The sequence below is a fragment of the Equus przewalskii genome, chromosome 19 (genome assembly GCF_037783145.1).
Source record: "Equus przewalskii isolate Varuska chromosome 19, EquPr2, whole genome shotgun sequence".
NCBI lineage: Eukaryota > Metazoa > Chordata > Mammalia > Perissodactyla > Equidae > Equus > Equus przewalskii.
The window spans coordinates 42735135-42752828 of record NC_091849.1 but is presented as its reverse complement, the minus strand read 5'-3'; the positions used below and the strand labels follow the sequence as shown (position 1 = coordinate 42752828).

The window sequence follows — 17694 nt, the reverse complement described above, 5'->3', positions numbered from 1 at the left end:
TGAGGGGAAGGAAGCAAGGAAGGAGGTGGCTTAAAGATGTGGGCAAGAGGCCTTTGGACTGAGGGAAAAAAGGATGGGAAAAGGGACACAGATAGGAGCCACCAGACAGGCAGGCAGGCCTGGGCCACTGCTGGGGTCATTAGAAGGGCTGGACTCCAGTGTGTCAGTGCCCATGGGTAAGGGGAGTGCCGGAGGGGGGCCTGGGCACCAGGAAGAGTGGACTGAGCTCTAGGAGAGGGATGGAGAGTCTAAAGAGCAGCCCACCACTCGCCCTTGTGGGCTTAGAAGGCCTCTGAGGGAAAACCTGCTCTCTGCATCAGTTTCCTCAACTCTAAACCGGGGATGAAAACACTACCGATTTCATGGGGTTGTTGTGAAGATTATGTAAAGCAATCAAAACAGCACCTGGCACCTAGGAAATGTTCAGTAAATGTTGGCTTTAAAAAAAAAATCATAACCAGAAAGTAAGGGTTTGAGAATGTTGTTCACCCAACGAGGCTCCTCAGTGGGGGTCTCCAAGCTCGAGAGACCTGAAAGCCAAGCCTCTCTGGCCTCCACCACTCTCTTCACCAGCCCCCACCACGTGCCAGCCTCCCCAGAAGAGAGCCAAGTAGGGGGTGCAGGCCTCACAAGGACATACCGTCTGTTTGTCGGCAGCTCTCTCTGTTCCGCTGTCCTGGAGTTAGCCCTGGGCTCTCCGCATCCCACAGCCCCTTCAACTTCCTCTAGCCAACAGCTCCTGAAACCGGAGAAGGGAAGAAAGTGGAAACCAGGTGTCAGCCGCCTGTCTGTCAGTGCCACAGGCTGGTCTACCCAGTCCGGGATCTGGAAGGCCCCCAGGGAGCCAGGCAAGAAAACCTGGGAACAGGGGTCTGAGGGGAAAGTGGTGGAGGGGAGAGGACTGGAAGCACTGCGCTCTTGCCTTTCTCCATGAAAGCACTGTCGCATGTGTGTTTGTGTCTGGGTTCATGGTCTCAGCTTACCACATGCCCGATTCTGGAATAGTCTGGTCCTGTCCTGTCCCTATCCTACCGCACTTCTGTCCTGTTCATCTCCCAGGCCTCTCAGAGTCTGGAAACAACTAAGACATCTGGGGTTGTAGAAGAGAACACCAGGAAAAAGCCTAGTAGAGACCAGAAAAGATGCCAGAAAGAAAGCTCCTAGCAATGTTTCCAGAAGGAGCCCAAAGACTACTACTATGTACAGTGGTGGTAAACAGACTTGGCAATGAGGAAGGGTAGGTCCAGGAGAGAAAATCTGAAAAGGCAGCAGTTTAGAGCAATGATGGTTCTCCACCAGGGTGAGTCTGCTCCCCCCGTGCCCCTGCTCCCTTCCCAGATATCTGGCAAATGTGTGAGAACATTTTTGGTTGTCATGATAGGGGAGGGTGCTACTTGACTCCTAGTGGGGAGAGGCCAGAGATGCTGCTAAACATCCTAAAATGCACAGGAGGACAGCCCTCCTGACAGAGAATTATCAGCACAAAATGTTGAAAGTGCCAAAGTTGGGAAACCCTGGTGCAGAAAACCAAAAACTAGGGGAGCTGAGACACCTGGGTTCTAGGCTCAGTGCTGCTTCTGACACATTGTGTGGCGGTCGGTAAGTCCCCTCCTCACTGGATAAGCCTGTTTCTCATCTACACAAAGGTGGCTGGTGGCTGGTCTGAGTGACCGGTGAGAGGCCCTCCAGGTTCTTGGGGCTCCAAGTTTCACCCCAACCTGTAATAAGCCAGGTTGCAGCACGGGGGCAGCAGCCGCCACAGGGACCAATGGAGGCAGTAACCTTAGGTGGCCTTCTGGGCATAAACAATCTTCCCCCTGCCATCCATCTAAACAGAGCTGGGGGCTGAGGGAAGCCTTACAGGCTAAAGCATGTGTTCTTGCTGTTGGGACATGCCCTGGCCATGACTCCTGTCACATTCCCACAGCCCTGAGGCAAGAAGAATGGAGAGGAGTAGGGAAGGTGGGGAGCAGGAGTGGCTGCCCTACTCTGTCCGGGCAGCTTGGTCTCCGGCTCGGGGCTCTGAGGGAGCTGGGGTGTGGCAGTAGGCACGAGCCGCCAACCTCCGCCCCTCTGACGGTGAGGCAGAACGTGTCCCCACAGGGCACGAGCAGCATGCTGTGTCGGGCTGACTCCCTGCACAGGAATCCGGGCGGGCCTGAGAGAACAGCACATTCCTGGGGTGTGGGGGAGCAAGCAAGGCATCCCCACAGGTTCTGTGGGGCCACCCTTCCAGAAGGCCCCGGGGGGTGGGAGCTCCTATGGCCTGGCAGAGAGGTCCAGAAAGTCCCAAGCCAGCCTGGATACCTGGGTTCTGCTCCTCAAAAGGGGTGAATGGTGGTATATATGAGTTAGAAAAGGGGACAGAGATAGAGAAATAAGAGGCACAGGAAACCAAGAGGTTCTTCAAAATCCAGGGCAGGCTCCAGAACTGGCCTCAGCCTCCTCCACTTGTCTGCGGAGAAACCAGGCCCCCAAGCCCTTCCCCATTTGCTCCCCAGTCAGTTGAGTAGGCCTTCCTCCCTGCAGACCCCTTTGTGTACCCCCCTCTATACTCAGCCTCTTCTTTTCTTCCCTAGCCCTGTTCCTGCCAATGCACACACCGTTCTCTAGGCACCAGGACACTTGTATGGGTGGTGGGTAGGCAGAGAGGACAGTGACGTGCTCAGGTATCTGGTAAATTCTACCCACAAAGAGAGCAGCTTCACTCCATGCCTGTAGCCCTAGCTCTAGTTGTTACACATTCTGTAGCTCATCCTGCCTCATCTTGACCTCAAGTCCCCACTCCCCAGCCCCATGGCACATATTCCCAGGGCTTCCATGGCCAGATAATCTGGCTTGCTGAGAGGGCAGAAAGTGTGGATGTGGCTGGTAGTGAGATGCAGACCCAGGCTCTCTGGGATGTTTGAGAGGTGACTGGGGGTGGTTATGTCTCCCAGCCAGAGTCTACTCTTTTCACACATGTCAGAGTCACAAGGAAGGGAATCACTCCCAACTGGGGAAACAGAAGGCAATGCCACTAGGGAGGCAGTCCCCCAGGGAGCCTACAGTATCCCCAACTCAAGTCCATGAAGGAGAGTAGATGCTACTCCCTGCCCCATGTCCAAGAATACCAGTGTGTGTCAGGGCCCTAGCTCCAACTCCTGAGATGCGATAAGCAGCTCAGATCCAGCCCCCAGGGGCCCACAATTCCAGCACAGAACAGGAACACAATGGGCCTGGCAGGCCACTATCCTTGACTGAAAGCTCTGCAGGGAAGGACACATCTGGGGTAAGAGCAATGCCAGGTGGAGAACAAAACAAGAAGGAGCTGGACACCAGGCCCACAAGCTGGGAGAAGGTGAAAGGTGAGCTGGAAGGCAGCAGAGCAGTCCCTCCAGGAAGCTACCATATGCAGCCTCCACTGGCCACATTCCTTCCCCCAAAGGTTCCCAGGTTGCCCTGGAGTGTTTCAGCCCAAGGAGGACTCCCAATCCCATGTCGAGAAGAGGAGGCCCCTAATAAAGCAGCTGGACAACTCAGAATGGGACATGGGCCGTGCTAAGCAAGCAAGCAGCCTCTGGGGCCTTTGGCCTCTGGATGCTGAGCTGGTTCCAGGGCACCTCCAAGAAAATGGTCTTCTGGAAGGTCTAGAAATCCACAGAGAAGAATCCCACTCCCACCCCTCACCTCAAACTACCTGAGTTTCAAGGAATTGGAGGCAGATGACTTAGGATGTTGGGCTACCAGACATTGTGTTGGGTTTGTACTACAAGAACAGCTGTGCTCTGGGAAGAAGACTGAGGTTAAAACCCCTGGCTGATTCAGTCTGGTCTGGGGCTCCTCGGGCTGGACCTCTAGGCACTGGTGAGGGAGACACCCAGAGCAGCAGTAAACCTCCCCATCTCATGGAGGTGAGGGGAGAAGAGAAAGCAGCTCTCCTCACCTCTCACTGCCCCCACCCCACCCCACCCCACCCCACCCCGCCTCCTCCTTCCTCTTCTGCATAGTATTCATTCTTCGCTTACTCAAAAGCAGTTCAGAAGAGACACTCAACCCCGTATCTGCTGGGGCAGAGAGGGGGTGATAACTTCCTAATTGCCATGTTGCAATCTGCCAGTCAGTGCAGGCCGCCTGTTGCCGCCTGCCCCGTATTAAATACCTTCTCCCTGATTACGGCCCATGGGGCACGATTAGCTGCCTCCAGAGAACAAAGTCTGCTTTCATTAGAAATGGGACTCGGCACGCACAGCGAACCTGCACTCTGAACTTACTAAACAGCTGAGCAGAGAGTGTAGACAGAGACAAATATAAGGAGAAATGTGCCAGAAGCTGGCTGAGCAGTATCCTTTAATCGAAGAACAAAACATTTGTCAAGCATCACTCTTCAACCAGGAGCTGGGACTCATACGTGCTCCCTTTTGTGGATACGAAGAGTATGTGTATGTGACCAGGGGCTTCCACCATGGTCAGGAATCATCGCTGCTGAAGACGGAGTAGGACAAGGAGAAACCTCTTCAGAATCCTGATTCTCTCCAAAACACCACCCTTATTCCTACTCCCAGCAAACACCCACAGGAGGCAACAGCAAAAGGTTCAAGCCCAGGAGCCAAGGATACCCTCTCACTTCCTTCTGCCATCCTCTCTGTGGGTCTGCCCAAGGTCCAGGGCAAAGTGAAAGGTGCAGGAGAGGAAGAGAGGTCCAAGCACGCAGCTTTCTCCCTGCTGAGGGCTCAGAGGCCACCACTTCAACACTGGCCCAGCAGTGGGAGACAGGATCGAATCCAAAATGGGCATGGCTCTTTAGTTTTTCAAACTTCTGTCTTTCCCCGACAGGATGGCTCCTCCAGCTCCCCAGGTCCTGCACTGCTACCTCACTCCACTCACACCATGTCAGCTGCCCTGCCCTAGAGAGACCAACTGCCCCCCAGCGCTCCCCACATCACCCACACTCTTTAAGAAACGGTGGCCCCAACAGTTTATCTGGGCTCAGATCAATTCCGCACCTACTGATACACCTTTCTGCTCACAGCTGTCACTGAATCAAGCAAGTGAGGGACCTTAAGGGGTCAAAGAACCCCATCTTCTGAATCAGGGAGGGCCCACACATCACCACAAAAATCATTAAAGCTCTTCTTTGTAATTCACCAAGAAAGTCAAACAGAAGTTAGCAATCACTTTCAAAATGAAAGGAAAACTGGCCCTTTTTCAGAACATTCCAGCTGTGTTGTATGCTGCCTTAATTCCCTTGGAACCCAGCAGGATATAAATAAATAATAAACCCTTCCTAAAGCCCCTAATCAACTGCTAACATCAACATCCGACCACGCAGGGCCTAGAGCCTCCCCTGCGGGAAGCGTCCTCAGCTATCAGCCCTGGATGTAGAGTCTCTGAACTCTGTGAGCCTAGAGGAAGCTGCGCCTCTAGGGGCAGGACACACTCCTGCCATACAAGTCCAGCTGCTTCTCAAGCCTCTGAAATCCAGGCTCTGCCTCCAACTGAGGCCCTAGAAACATGAACCACCACCCTGCAAGGACCAGCCATGTAAACAGGTGACACAGCAGGGGCCCTGGGGATTGCTCACAAGGAACCCCACCACCATGAATATGAGCCCTCTCCACTCTGTCAGCGAAGAGCAGAACAGTCCCCCAGCACAGTGAGCTGATCCTCCCAGAGCCGACTGGGTTCAGCCTTCCCCTCACCATCTTTGATGCCCCTCCCGCTCACCCCCAGCCCCCAGTTCCCAGCATGCAGCTATTCCTGAGCTACATGAGCAAGGCCCTCAGCAATCCTGGGCACGTGGCGGGCAAGCAGCCAGCAGAGCATGGGGTGGAGCCTGGGCAGGCTCTGCTTTGGGCCGATGACTAGACTAGAAGATGCCAGTCTGTGCCCAGACCAGCCCCACTGCCCCCCTAACAGCCATGCCTGCCACCCCTCTGGGCAAGTACAACCTCACCCTCTTGGGACAAGCTGCCTGTGGCCCTGACCTGCCCCCTGCCTGCTCTAAGTGGAACAGACTGACAGGTTTTTAAAAGCCAAAATGGGTGGAAATTATTCTGCCCCAGAATAATCCTAAGAACTCAGAACGAATGCTGGTGACCTGAGAGCTCACCTGGCTCCCCACCTGAGCAAATACCTCAAGTCTATCCACCTGGCCTCTCATTCAAGCAAACACTTGACAGGAACAAAGGGGCTGAAGACTACTGATGATGGTCCAAACAAACCAAACTCCCCCACCCCTCATAAAGGGAGGGCCAGAAAAATCCCCAAGATCATAACCAGCACTTGACATTAGTCCCCTTGCCCTCTTCTAAGGAAGGGCACAGTGAGCGGTGGCCCTGAACCAGCCCTCCACTCCAGGCCTCTCTTGCTTTCCTAGTCAGGGCCAAGAAAGCAAACTCCAGCTTGCTCACTCCCTATTCAGGGTCCCTATACTCTGTGCAGCACCTACACCCTCTCACACGGACACACTCCCATCTCCCATCCCATGCTGGTAGACAGCTCCCTGCCTTCTCCTTCCTAGCCCACAGGGAGTAGAACCCACTTAGAGGGCCTTCCTAGCCCACAGGGGGTCCAGCCTAGCTCACACTGCACTGCCTCAAAGGCTAGAGACAGTGTCTTTCTAGAGTTACCTGTGCAGAATACTAGGGAGCCCCGAGCAATCGGCCTTCCTGCTATCTCCAGAAGCCCCTTCTCCTTTCTAAGCCTGGGGGGAGAAAGGAGTGTGGCAGGAGCTTCTCCATGGCAGGCTGTTCACCAATCTCCCAGTCTGAGACCAAGGCTCCCTGAGGAGTCCAAAGCCAGGTCCTGCCCCGCCTGGCTGAGGCGCCCTTCCCAGCTCTTTGGGATAAAGTCCACCTGAAACTCCAGACGTGGAAGGTGGTGGGGGGCCAAACTCCACCCACTCCACCTCCCAGAGCAACGGTCACCAATGGGAGCTACATCTCAGATGGGTACCTGGTTCTGAGCTCCAGCTTTTAAGGAGCTTCCCTCTTCCCCTCAGGGAATTTCTCAAAGCCAGGCCAAGGTTTTCCGCAACCTCCTCAACCCCAAGGAGAACTCTGCAGTCGATCCTAAATTATCATCCTGCGGTGAGAACAATAGGGACATCATTCAGTCTTCCCCTCTTGACAGAGGAAACTACCTGGTCTAGAAGAAAATTCCTTTGCCACTCTGTCTCTGAGGTGTGAAACAGAAACAGCATGGTAACTGAGGGATATTCTCAAACTCCATGGTGCTAAAGGCAGATGAAACAGAAACTCTAACCAATTCTGTTTTAAGGGAGAACTGAGAGCCCTGGTACTGACTGAGGGAAGGGTGCAAAGTCCAGCAGCAGGCTGGCAGATGACTGTGCGTAGGAGGCCTCCCTCTCCTGGCTGTGGAGGGGGCACATCCCCACCCACAGCGAGGAGACCAGGAAGGCGGAAGGAACCCAGTAGTAAGACCAAGAGAGCAGAGGAGATGCTATGATGTAAACTAAGGGGAGGGGGCAGGCAGGCTGCAGGGAAGAAGGGAGGACAGAGGCATTGCTGGTGGTACCCCCAGAGCAGGTTAGCTGGCCCAGGTCAGACTCACAGGGTTAGTGTCTTCTCCCCAATCAGCCAGCTCTCCTGGTTAGCGACAGACTCATGGCAGACGCCCTCCAGGCACTCCATATAAACAGACAGCTTGGTTTGTGAGCAGCCCAAATCCGGAGCTACAAAGAGAGAGCAGAAGGCAGGCCCAGCCGCAGGATGCCCAAGGACACACACTGCACTCTCCTGACAGGGGACACTCCCCAGACTTACCACTGGACCCTCAGGGGCTGTCTCCCATCCAGAAATCAAGCAAGGTGGAAGTGCAGCACTCCCCCTGCCAACCAGCGAGTCCAGCTTGCTGACCCCAGGTAACAAGGCTCTCTGGTTGGTCAACAGAAAGAGAGGACAGCTGCTGTAGAAGGGGGTAGCAGGGGGCAGCTCCCCTGTCTTGCCTATTCCCTGAACACTGCTGCCAGGTTCCACCAGAGTCCTGAAAGCTGAGTTGTAAGAACAAAGCCACCCACAGCTGCAGCTGCCACCCATCCCCTGCCTGGGCCAGCAGAGTTTACCCCACCACCTCCCACAGGCTCCAAGGAAAGGGGCTTAGAGAGAACTGGCCCAGGGACCAGAGGCTGCAACAAGAGCTCCATCGAAAGCACAGTATAATGCGGCAGTGTGTGACTTGGCCCAGAGCTGGGCCAGTCAAGGGAAGAGGTGGCACACTGCCACTTTTCAGTTTCTGAAAGGACCAAGGGATGGTGCTGCCCAGGAAGCTAGCTCCAGAGGAACGCACAGAGTGAGGATAAAGGCCCTGCCACAGCCAGGCTTCCCAGATTCCCACAGGAACTAGTCCATACCCTCAGCATGTGCAACAGCCAGAAAGGCTAGTGTTCCCACCACAGCAAGCCCAGGGAACAGTAGAAAACACCTTCCTGAAGCCTCCAGAACCACCCAGGGGAAGTGACACACCCTGGCTTAGAGATCTCAAGGCAAATGTGGCCACAGCAGTTGAGTGCCAGAGACCCCACAAGACGTGACCCCTGGGGCAAGAGGATAAGAAAGCTCTGGCAAATCTATCAGTCAACAGTGCTTGTGCTTAATAGAGAAACGTGTTGGCAAGGAAAACACAGGAGAGGGATTCTCCCTTTGGTCTAGAAAGCCCTGCAGATGTCTCAGGGTAGAAAGGGGAGAACAGTGACCACCCTGGCCCCACAGATGGGCCTGGTCCTCTCCCAAGCCTAAGTTAATGATTAACGCAGGCAGGAAAAGCCTCCAATAGGCTTCCCAATGGAACAGCCTACTTACTGGGCTCCTCATAACTGCTCTGACAACAGCCCCAGAGCTCAAAAGGCCAAGGCCTGACTGCGGAGGGTGAGATAACCAGCTGGAAGAGAAGATGACAACGCTTCCTGTAGGTTCTGACCTCTTCCCTGGACTGCCAAGAAAGCACGGCCATTCACAGGCCACCTTCACAATCCTCACCCACAAAAAAAGAAATCAAAAAACACCAGCTGGGTCTGGTTTACTTTCAAAAGGTAGAGCAGCAAATGACCCAGCTATGCCAAGCTTTCAGAAACCACTGACTCTCTCTGCACTAAAATAGAGGTTGGGAAATCAGCTAATTTTACTCTCTTCTCAGCCAAAAATGAAGGAGTGAAGGGGCAAAACAACACGAGAGATGGAAATCTTGATGCCCACATGGCACTTATATCCATCCTGATTCCCACTGAAGGGCACTCCTGCCAGAAAATTTCATCTCAGAATAAAACAATCTCTCAGAGATAACCAGGGGCCTGCTGTGGTGAGAACCTCCAGGAAAGCTTCTCCAGCCCTTCTGAGGAGCCAGTCCCAGAGGAACCCACCAAGCTGGGAAAGAGCTACAACCAGGCTCCTCAAAGGTTCCAACAGGGACTACCCGACTCCTGGGTAACTTGTAAGGTGAACAGAGCAAGTTGAAGAACAGTATGTACTACTATTGAATTCTGTTTATTTTAGAGGCGATACACGATGAGGATGTCTAGCAGTACACAAAAATGATTAGAAGGATACATGATAAATGGTTAACAGTAGTTTCCTATCTTTGGAGAAAGGGCTTAGAAAGGAGCAGTGGGGAAAGAAAGGGAGGTCTTTTGGCTTTTTATTTTGTACATTTTTCTGTATGGTTGGTATTTTATACAAGAACATAAATTATATTTACCATGAAAATATAAAATTCCTAGAGAAATGGACAAGCCCCTGCACCTACACTGTGCTTTACCATTCTGGAAGCACTTTCCCTTCCATGATATTTCCTTTGATTCTTGTAGCCTAGTGAGGCCCACAAAACAAGTGGAGTTATCCCATTCTGAAGTGACAGAGAGGACAAGTCATGCCCAAGACCAGAGACACAGAGACAGACTGGGACAGAACCCTCAGTTTCCAATTCCAGTGCAAACCTAGAAAGCTGTCTTCTCTAGGGAGCCAGAGGAAAGCCACGACAATTCTGCCCTGAGGTAAAGACTCTCAAAGGCTTCTCAGATTGAATTCCACACCTGGCTTACCTGTCAAGGTGCAAAGAGGCCACTGCTCAGTACCCAGAATGATAAGCACAGAGTTCTATCCTACTGGTTAGCTGAGTGGAACCACAGGGCTTTCGGGTGTAGGGTGATTTCCTTTGAGGCAGTCCCTCCCCTCAGTGAGTGCCTGCCCCAGTTCACTCTAAGAGCACAGGAGCTCTTCACAAATAGGAGGCCACGCCCTTTACAGATCCCAAATGTCACCTAGTAGTCAGTTGGCACTTACAAGATAGTAACTAACAAAGAAGAGGCCTCACTCTTCTACTCATGGCCAGTCCAGGAGACTCAGTCCTGTTGAAGACTAAAAGTACACAACACAATCCAGTCCATCTGGCTCACCAAATCTCCTCTCAAATCTGCTTAACATACAATGCAGCTTATCACTCCTGCCATCAGCAAAGATATGCCCACATTGCCATGCGCACTCCACGCCAAGGGACAAGGGATAGAGCTTAGGGGAAATCCTTCACTCCACTTTTAGCTACCAGTTTCACCCTTTTGCTTTGTCTAGGCATTAACAAAATTGAGGTAAGTCCTGGCTGTGGGCATGGAGCACACTGAGATAGGACTAGGATCCAACCAGAGAAGCAAGCCAATTACAAGGGGCACTAAAAGGAGCTTCACGAATAACAGAGGACGCCAGCAGCCTAAGGCTTGTTAGAAGATGCTAATTAAACAAGAAAATAGACAGGTGTGTACTTCACCTCCTCTTTTAACCCTTTCCTGCTGCCTCAAGGACCTGATATTAGAACATAAAAAGGCTGAAAAGGCAGACAGCTGAAGCCAAGCACCTGGAAGATGGTTTCACCACACTAACTCAACTCTGGAAAATAATCAGAATGCTATTGTCAATGCTATCACCTTTTTTTTTATGCAGGATCTTCCATCCTAAGAGTTTCCAACCAAAAGGTTTCGCCAGATAGATCCTATCTGCTGTAGTCTCACTGAGAAAGGACTGGGTCAGGGCCCACAACAACCAAGACTGCTCAGCACCTACTACGTAGGGCCTGAATGCTCAGCATTCAGTAAAAGACCTTGCCCCTAGGAAACTGCAGAGATAGAAGACCTTGCCCTCGTGAGGGAGGGATAGGTTAAGAGCCACCTGCATTACAGCGTGGTGAGTGCTTTGAGAGCAGAGGAGAGATGCCTGCCTGGGGCAGGGGTTTAGGAACCAAACAAGAAGGCTGCCCTCCTGAAAAGTCAGACATATCTTCCTCAGCTGATTGTAAACTCAGACTGGAGCACCACCTGGCATTACACAATTAAGAGGTCTACATCTCCGGAAACAAACTTCTTTGATGTTTGTTGGGAACTGGTGCCCTAAGACCTATATCAGCCACACTAAAAACAAAACAGCAAAGAATGGACAGTGATTCTCAGCTACCAGCCCCATTTCTGGGGAGCATCTGAGTTAAGCCTGGTCTGTGGCACCAGGTCATCCAAGCCCTAAGAAAACTGAGGCCAAGAAGTTTGGCTTCCTCAATGTCTCGATGTGTTCCATCAGCTTCGCCCAAGATTTTTCAGTCCATAAAACATCAGGAAACATGGATCCTCAAACACACCATCCAGTCATCCACAGCCTTAACCACATTACAAATCCGCCACCTACCCACCCCCACCTGTACCCACCAAGGTCACCACTTATCTCGCATGAATGTCCCGATCTGTCAAAGGAGACATTACAACATAAGAGATGGGGAGAAACATCAACAATCTTATTTTGCACAGGCTACTCACTGATGATGTCCCCAATGTCACTTTTTTTATTGCTTCATCACAAGAAAGGAGACTCTCTCAATTTGACTCCCACCTCAGAAATGCTCCTGGCTACTGGGTAGAAATCAAAAGGATTATTCTAACTTGAATAAAACAAAGACTTTTCTTATCCATTGAGTTTTCCAAAGTGAGATTCATTCATTCAACAAATATGTACTGAGTCTCCTTCATATGCTAGGCACCATGTTACATGCTGTGAACTTATCTCTAATGCTCAATACTCCTGCAAAAAACAAAATGTCATCCTCACTTTATAGGTGACAAGACCAGGGATCCTACTGATTAAGAAACTTCCCCAAAGTCGCCCAGCTAGTAATAGGCAGAGTCAGAATTTAAACTAGGTCTGCCTAGCTCCAAAGTCAGACTCCATCATACTCCTCATCCCACTCCCAGCTCCCCACCCCAAGATCAGGGAGGGTCCCTCCTCTACAGGTCAGCGCAGTGAAAGGGACAGACAAATAAACAGAGAACTTACCACACAATATGGTAAGTACCAGAACAGAGGTTCAAACAAAGTGCTGTGGAGGCCAAGAGGAGGAAAGGAAAGCAGGGAATTCTTCTCATTGGAGGTGACAGAGGAGCTGGGTCTTAGGGGATAAGCAAAGTTTCAGAGACAGGCTGAGCATTATGGAGAGAGTGAAGCACACAAGCAAAAAAGAATAAAGTAAGCGGATAGCCATAACAGGTTCAGGAGCTGTAGGAAATTTAGGAGCAGTGAAGATCAGGAAGATGAATTAGAGTGGCAGCAACTCAGGCTAGAGGGCTGGATTTGGGCCAGAGTGTAAAGAACCTTTTTGCATGCCCAGCCAAAGATGGGGACTAAACAAGGGAGACTCCATGGCATTTCTAAAGGAAGAGGCAACGTTTTTTATAGGAAAATAATTTCTATAGCAGCAAAGAAGATAGGTTGGAGTGGGGAGAGACTACCCACCACATTTCATTCATTCTATATGCACCACTGCATTATAAAGCACCTATTATGTGCCCTGTACTATCCCAAATGGTAGAATATAACACTGAATAAGACATAGGTCCTATTCTCAGGGCACTTAAGTCTTGTAAGAGTCAGACAACTAAACAGGCAATTATAATATAGCATAAGTGTTAAAACAGAAGTAAGCACAGAAGGGCACTAAAGGGAGGTGGAATCCCAAAGGAAGTGACATTTAAACTGAGACCTGAAGGATAAAAGGGAAGGTAAAGGGAGAAGGGGGGAATACATTCCAGACCAGCAGGACCAGCAGAACCGGCACCTGCAAAGGCCCAGAAGCAAGAGAGAATGAGATAAGTTCAGAGAGCTGGTAAGAGGCTGAATCCAGGTGAGAAATGAGGGCCCAGTTTACCCAGAGGTCCTTGGCACTCAAAATATGGTGGTGAGAAGGATGGGAAGGGATTAGATTCAAAGACAGTACATGAATAAGGGGTGTTATGAGAAGAAACTGATTTAGATAACAACAAAAAGAAAATAGCAAAGGGGGAGAATCAGCTCAAAATCCATCAGCCTTCACTGTGCAGTTCAATCATTTGCTAAAACGTGACCTGAATCCAGAAAGTCTGAAGACTTCTACCAAAACACAAAGGTGTAGTCTAAGGAGATAACATGTTTCAACATGCTGACAGCAGCACAAATCAAGATAAAGTACATCATCCTGAGATATGTGACTCCTAAGTTAATGGAGGAGGGGAGCAGAGTCTGACAAATACTGTCTAACTCGCAAAATCACACGTGCCACAACAAATAGAAAAGTCACCACAGGTCAGAATTTGCAGGGAAAGCCCTAAGGTCTGAGGCCCCAATTCCCCTGAAATCTGGTTAGACACCAGGCGCGTGTCTACTCTGACGGCAGGGTGGAGAATCATTTACTGAAGAAAAAGATGGGCCCTGAGGGCGTGTTAAATAGACAGGACATGACTCACAAGGAGGGGAAGAGTGAGTTTTAAATACAGGGCAAAGGAAAGCCAGTCAATCAAACCTCGGGCACACCTCTACCCCAAGACTACACACGGCCTCCAGCCGAGGTAAAAGGAGAGACTACAGCACTGCGCCAGGGCCTTCCTCGGCAACACAAGCTTCAGTAGAAGCACTTTTGTTTTCCATTTTCCTCTCAAACTGGGTGGAGGAAGCTATTTAAAATGCCACTTTTTTTTCTGTGTAGTTTGCTACTTGCTATTTTTAAAAGAAAGATGACATCCAACTGTCTACGAATTTAACACTACAGTTACTTCAACTGCTTATGTCAGTAATCAAAGTCAGAAACGAGCCTTATATTTACATCTACATTAATTTATACATGTACACACACACACACACACACACCCCTTTAAGGCACGCCAAGAATGGATCCAAATGTCAGTCTGCTCACCCAACCTAGGCCTAAGGTTTTCCAAAGGGCAGTCACCAAGTCGAACCATGCAGAGTCCAGATTTGGCTAACGTGGCACAGATGGCTCCTTCACTACCGTTCCTGCACCAGTTGCTATTTCTGAGAGAAAGGAGAGAGCTGTGATGAAGAGCTCAGCTCCTAAAACGTTTTTTAACTAACCAAAAAAATGTTACTACAATATGGGTATACAAGCCAACCGTGGTGCTCTAGTGGTTAAGATTCAGTGCTCTCACCCCTGCAGCCTGGGTTTGCTCCTGGTCAGGGAACCACACCACCCATCTGTCGGTTGTCATACCGTGGCGGCTGCATGTTGCTGTGATGCTGAAAGCTATGGCACCAGTATTTCAAATACAAAGGGTCACCCATGGTGGACAGGTTTCAGCAGAGCTTCCAGACTAAGACAGGCTAGGAAGAAGGATCCGGCCACACACTTTCCAAAAAAATTGGCCATGAAAACCCTGTGAATTCCAGCGGAGCACTGTCCGATACAGCGCCAGAAGGTGAAAGGATGGCACAAAAAGACTGGGCTGGGTTCCGCTCTCCTGTGCATACGCAGGGTCACTAGGAGTCAGAATCCACTCGACAGCACTAACAACAACAAAAACAGGTGTACATATAACCACCATGACAAAGATACAAACTGCCACCAGGCATATTTAAGTTAACTTCATACCAAATTAAAAAAAAGTTCAGTTGCTGAAGCCAGATTGCCTGGGGTGAAATGCAATTCTGCCACTTATCAGCTGGGTGACCTGGAACAACTTACTTAACCACTCTGCATCTCTATTTATTCACCTGTAAAATGGGGATAACAACGGTATATACTTTATGGGGTCGTTATGAAAATTAAATTAGTTAATACATGTAAAGGACTTACAACAGCGCCAGGCACATAGAATGTGCTCAATAAGCACTATTATTATTATCACTCAACTGCAAAGAAGTTAATTCTACAGCCTCACAGCTTCAGACAGGAAATCACTGACATTTTAACATCACTTTAAATAGCTTAATGAGGATATTCTATTTCATGCAAAATCTACACTATCCAAGAGCTGTGCCTCATCTCTCTAACATCAGGATAGCAGCCCAAATCAGTACAGGTACTCCATAGACATACCAGGTTCAATTATGAAGCAGAAATTAGTACTGAGATCTGACTATCACAATAACAAATGTGTATTGAGTGTTAGTAACTGTTCTAAATACATTAATGTATTAACTTACTTAACCCTCACAACACCCCTATGAGACCAGTACTCTTACCATCCCCATTTCATGGATGAGGAAGCTGAGGCGCAGAAAGCAATGCAATATCTAAAGATCACAAAGCTACAAATGGTAAATCGAGGATCTGAACCAGGCAGTCTGGCTCCAGAGTCAGTGCTCTTAATCTCTATGTGCACACTGTCCTTGCTGATCACAATTTCTAAGGGGGGATCCACAAATTGTGCTCAGAAAGAGAAGGTTCTCAGCCTTCTAGAAATGGAGTCACAGCTAAAGAGCATCAGTTCCTCAGATATCTGAAGGTACAGAAGCTGGCCTAGTAACAATGATTTGGTTGGTCTGTCTGGAGTAGCCCTTTGGGGGTGGGGGGGGGATGGTTAGTGAGGAGTCATGGATCAAACTAGGCCTCCTAGTTCAATTATGGAGCAGACGCCAGTCCTGAAACAGGCTTCAGTAAGAAACCTGCTCCAAACTCTAGCTTGGGCATAACCACAGAGCATCAAAGGAAGTAGAGACCAGAATCACTGCACCCTGTGGCTCCGGACCCCTTCCCTTTCCTCCAGCACAGAGTTCACTATCTCTCAAGCCATGCTTAGTTTGGCTAGTGAAACGAATTTCTCTCTCTTTTTTTTTTAGTGTGGTTTGATGGGGCAAATACAAAGGAAGAGAAGAAAGCTACGAGAAGGGAAAAAGGCAAGTTCTACAATCCTTTCCTTCCATCATCACACTGGTCCAGACTGTAAAGCAGCTCTCAACTAGGGGTCTCAGGGACAGAGAGTGATGTGGTAAATGTTCCCACAGCTTTATACCAGTCAGTTTGACCTCTTACCATAAACTGATCTAGGTTTCTTTTCCCTAATCCTAATCTGCCTTTCCCCCTCCTCTGACCCCACCTACCTACCAAATCCACATCCTCACAGGAACACCAATGAGCCCTTGCTATCAAAAGAAAAGATCAAGAGAAGTAGACATGCCACAAGAGTGAATTCAGGAGCTGGTGACAGTAGGCACCTAAAGTGTCAATGAACACCATCAGAAATTTGTTTTCTCAAGACTTCCCACCATCTGTCAACTACAAATCAGGCAATCAGGCAGGATGCCAAAGTGGAGATGTGATGGGGAGATGGAAGAAGATACAGCAGGCCTGTAAGAAACTGCTTATGACAGGGATGTGTTAAAATACTTTTTTTTGAGCCTGATCTCTGGGCCCTTGCCCATGTTCACTTGCACAGGTAAAGGCACACAAGACTCAATTCTACACCCAACACTCAAAACAAAGCACGCAATCTAAGCAGAACACTAATTTAGGGACCAAAGGCAAAGGGCAACCTCTATAGAAAAGGGCCCTTCTCAGATTAAATGATTCTCAGCATCACTCGGGGCTCATGCATCCCGCTTCCAGGGAGTATGCCAGCCTGTCAATGGAGGCCACCTTACCCGCTCTGGGGTTGGGCTGGGGCAAGTTGCTACCTCTTCTTCTTTCCAAGCAGGCTCTGTGATTTCTTCCAGTCTCTGGGGCCCCTGAGTCTTCAGCTGAAATTGGGGCAGATGCTGCTATAGGACTATGGAAAGGCTCATCTAAGTCTGGAAGAGGGTCATTTGACTGGCTTTAGTTCCTTCCTTACCAAACCTGCTCAGCATCTTCCAGGTCTCTCTTCCTCCCTACCCGACTATCCTCCTCCACAGAAAAGACCCCCCTTCCTCTCGCACCGGCCTAGTACAGTCGGGCCTCGGTCACAAGCTCCAGGCTTCTTTACGCTCCGTTAAGAAATTCCCCTCCAATTCGTGACTCTGCTTCTCCAGGGCCTGCACACCTACTTCGGGTTCCTGAGTCCTGGACCCCCTCCCCCAGACCCGCCACTGGGCCCTGGGCCCCCTCCCCTTCGCCCCGATCTCCCTCTTTTTTTCTCTCCGCCTCCAACCTTCCACCATTCCATTTCCTCTTCTCAACCCCGAAGCTAGTCCCTCCTCCGCCCCTACTCTACGCTGGTGTCCCCACGACCGCCCCCAACTCTAGCCTCCGGGCCCGACTACTCCAATCCCACAACAAACTTTCTGCTGCTACCCGCTACCTTCAGGCCGCCATCTTGCCGCGGGGCAGGCCGGGTAGTGGCCACGGCCGCGGGAATCCCCACGCACAAGGCGCCGCGCGTCATCGGGGGCGTGGCCACGGGGAGGCGTGGCCTCGGGCCGGGAACTGGGGCGCCAGGTGTTCGGGAAGATGGGAATCTTCTACGAGGAGGGTTTGGTTGCCCGG

The 17694-nt window shown here is 50.5% G+C and overlaps 1 protein-coding gene across 50 annotated transcripts in view; it reads right to left on the bottom strand.

Annotated features, from left to right (window-relative positions):
• Positions 1–17694, bottom strand: part of TJAP1 (tight junction associated protein 1) — a 24530-nt gene extending 6836 nt beyond the window's left edge. For 8 of the 50 annotated variants that reach the window (XM_070584665.1, XM_070584677.1, XM_070584687.1 and 5 more), the window contains exons 1-3: positions 17510–17694; positions 16875–16970; positions 641–739 (exon numbers count right to left, since the gene is read on the bottom strand). The gene's annotated coding sequence lies outside the window, so the exon portion shown is untranslated. Of the gene's footprint in view, positions 1–640; positions 740–7554; positions 7676–7766; positions 7878–16874; positions 17022–17062; positions 17082–17509 lie in introns of those variants that run through there. The other 42 variants (XM_070584663.1, XM_070584676.1, XM_070584685.1 and 39 more) reach the window with 13 other exon arrangements.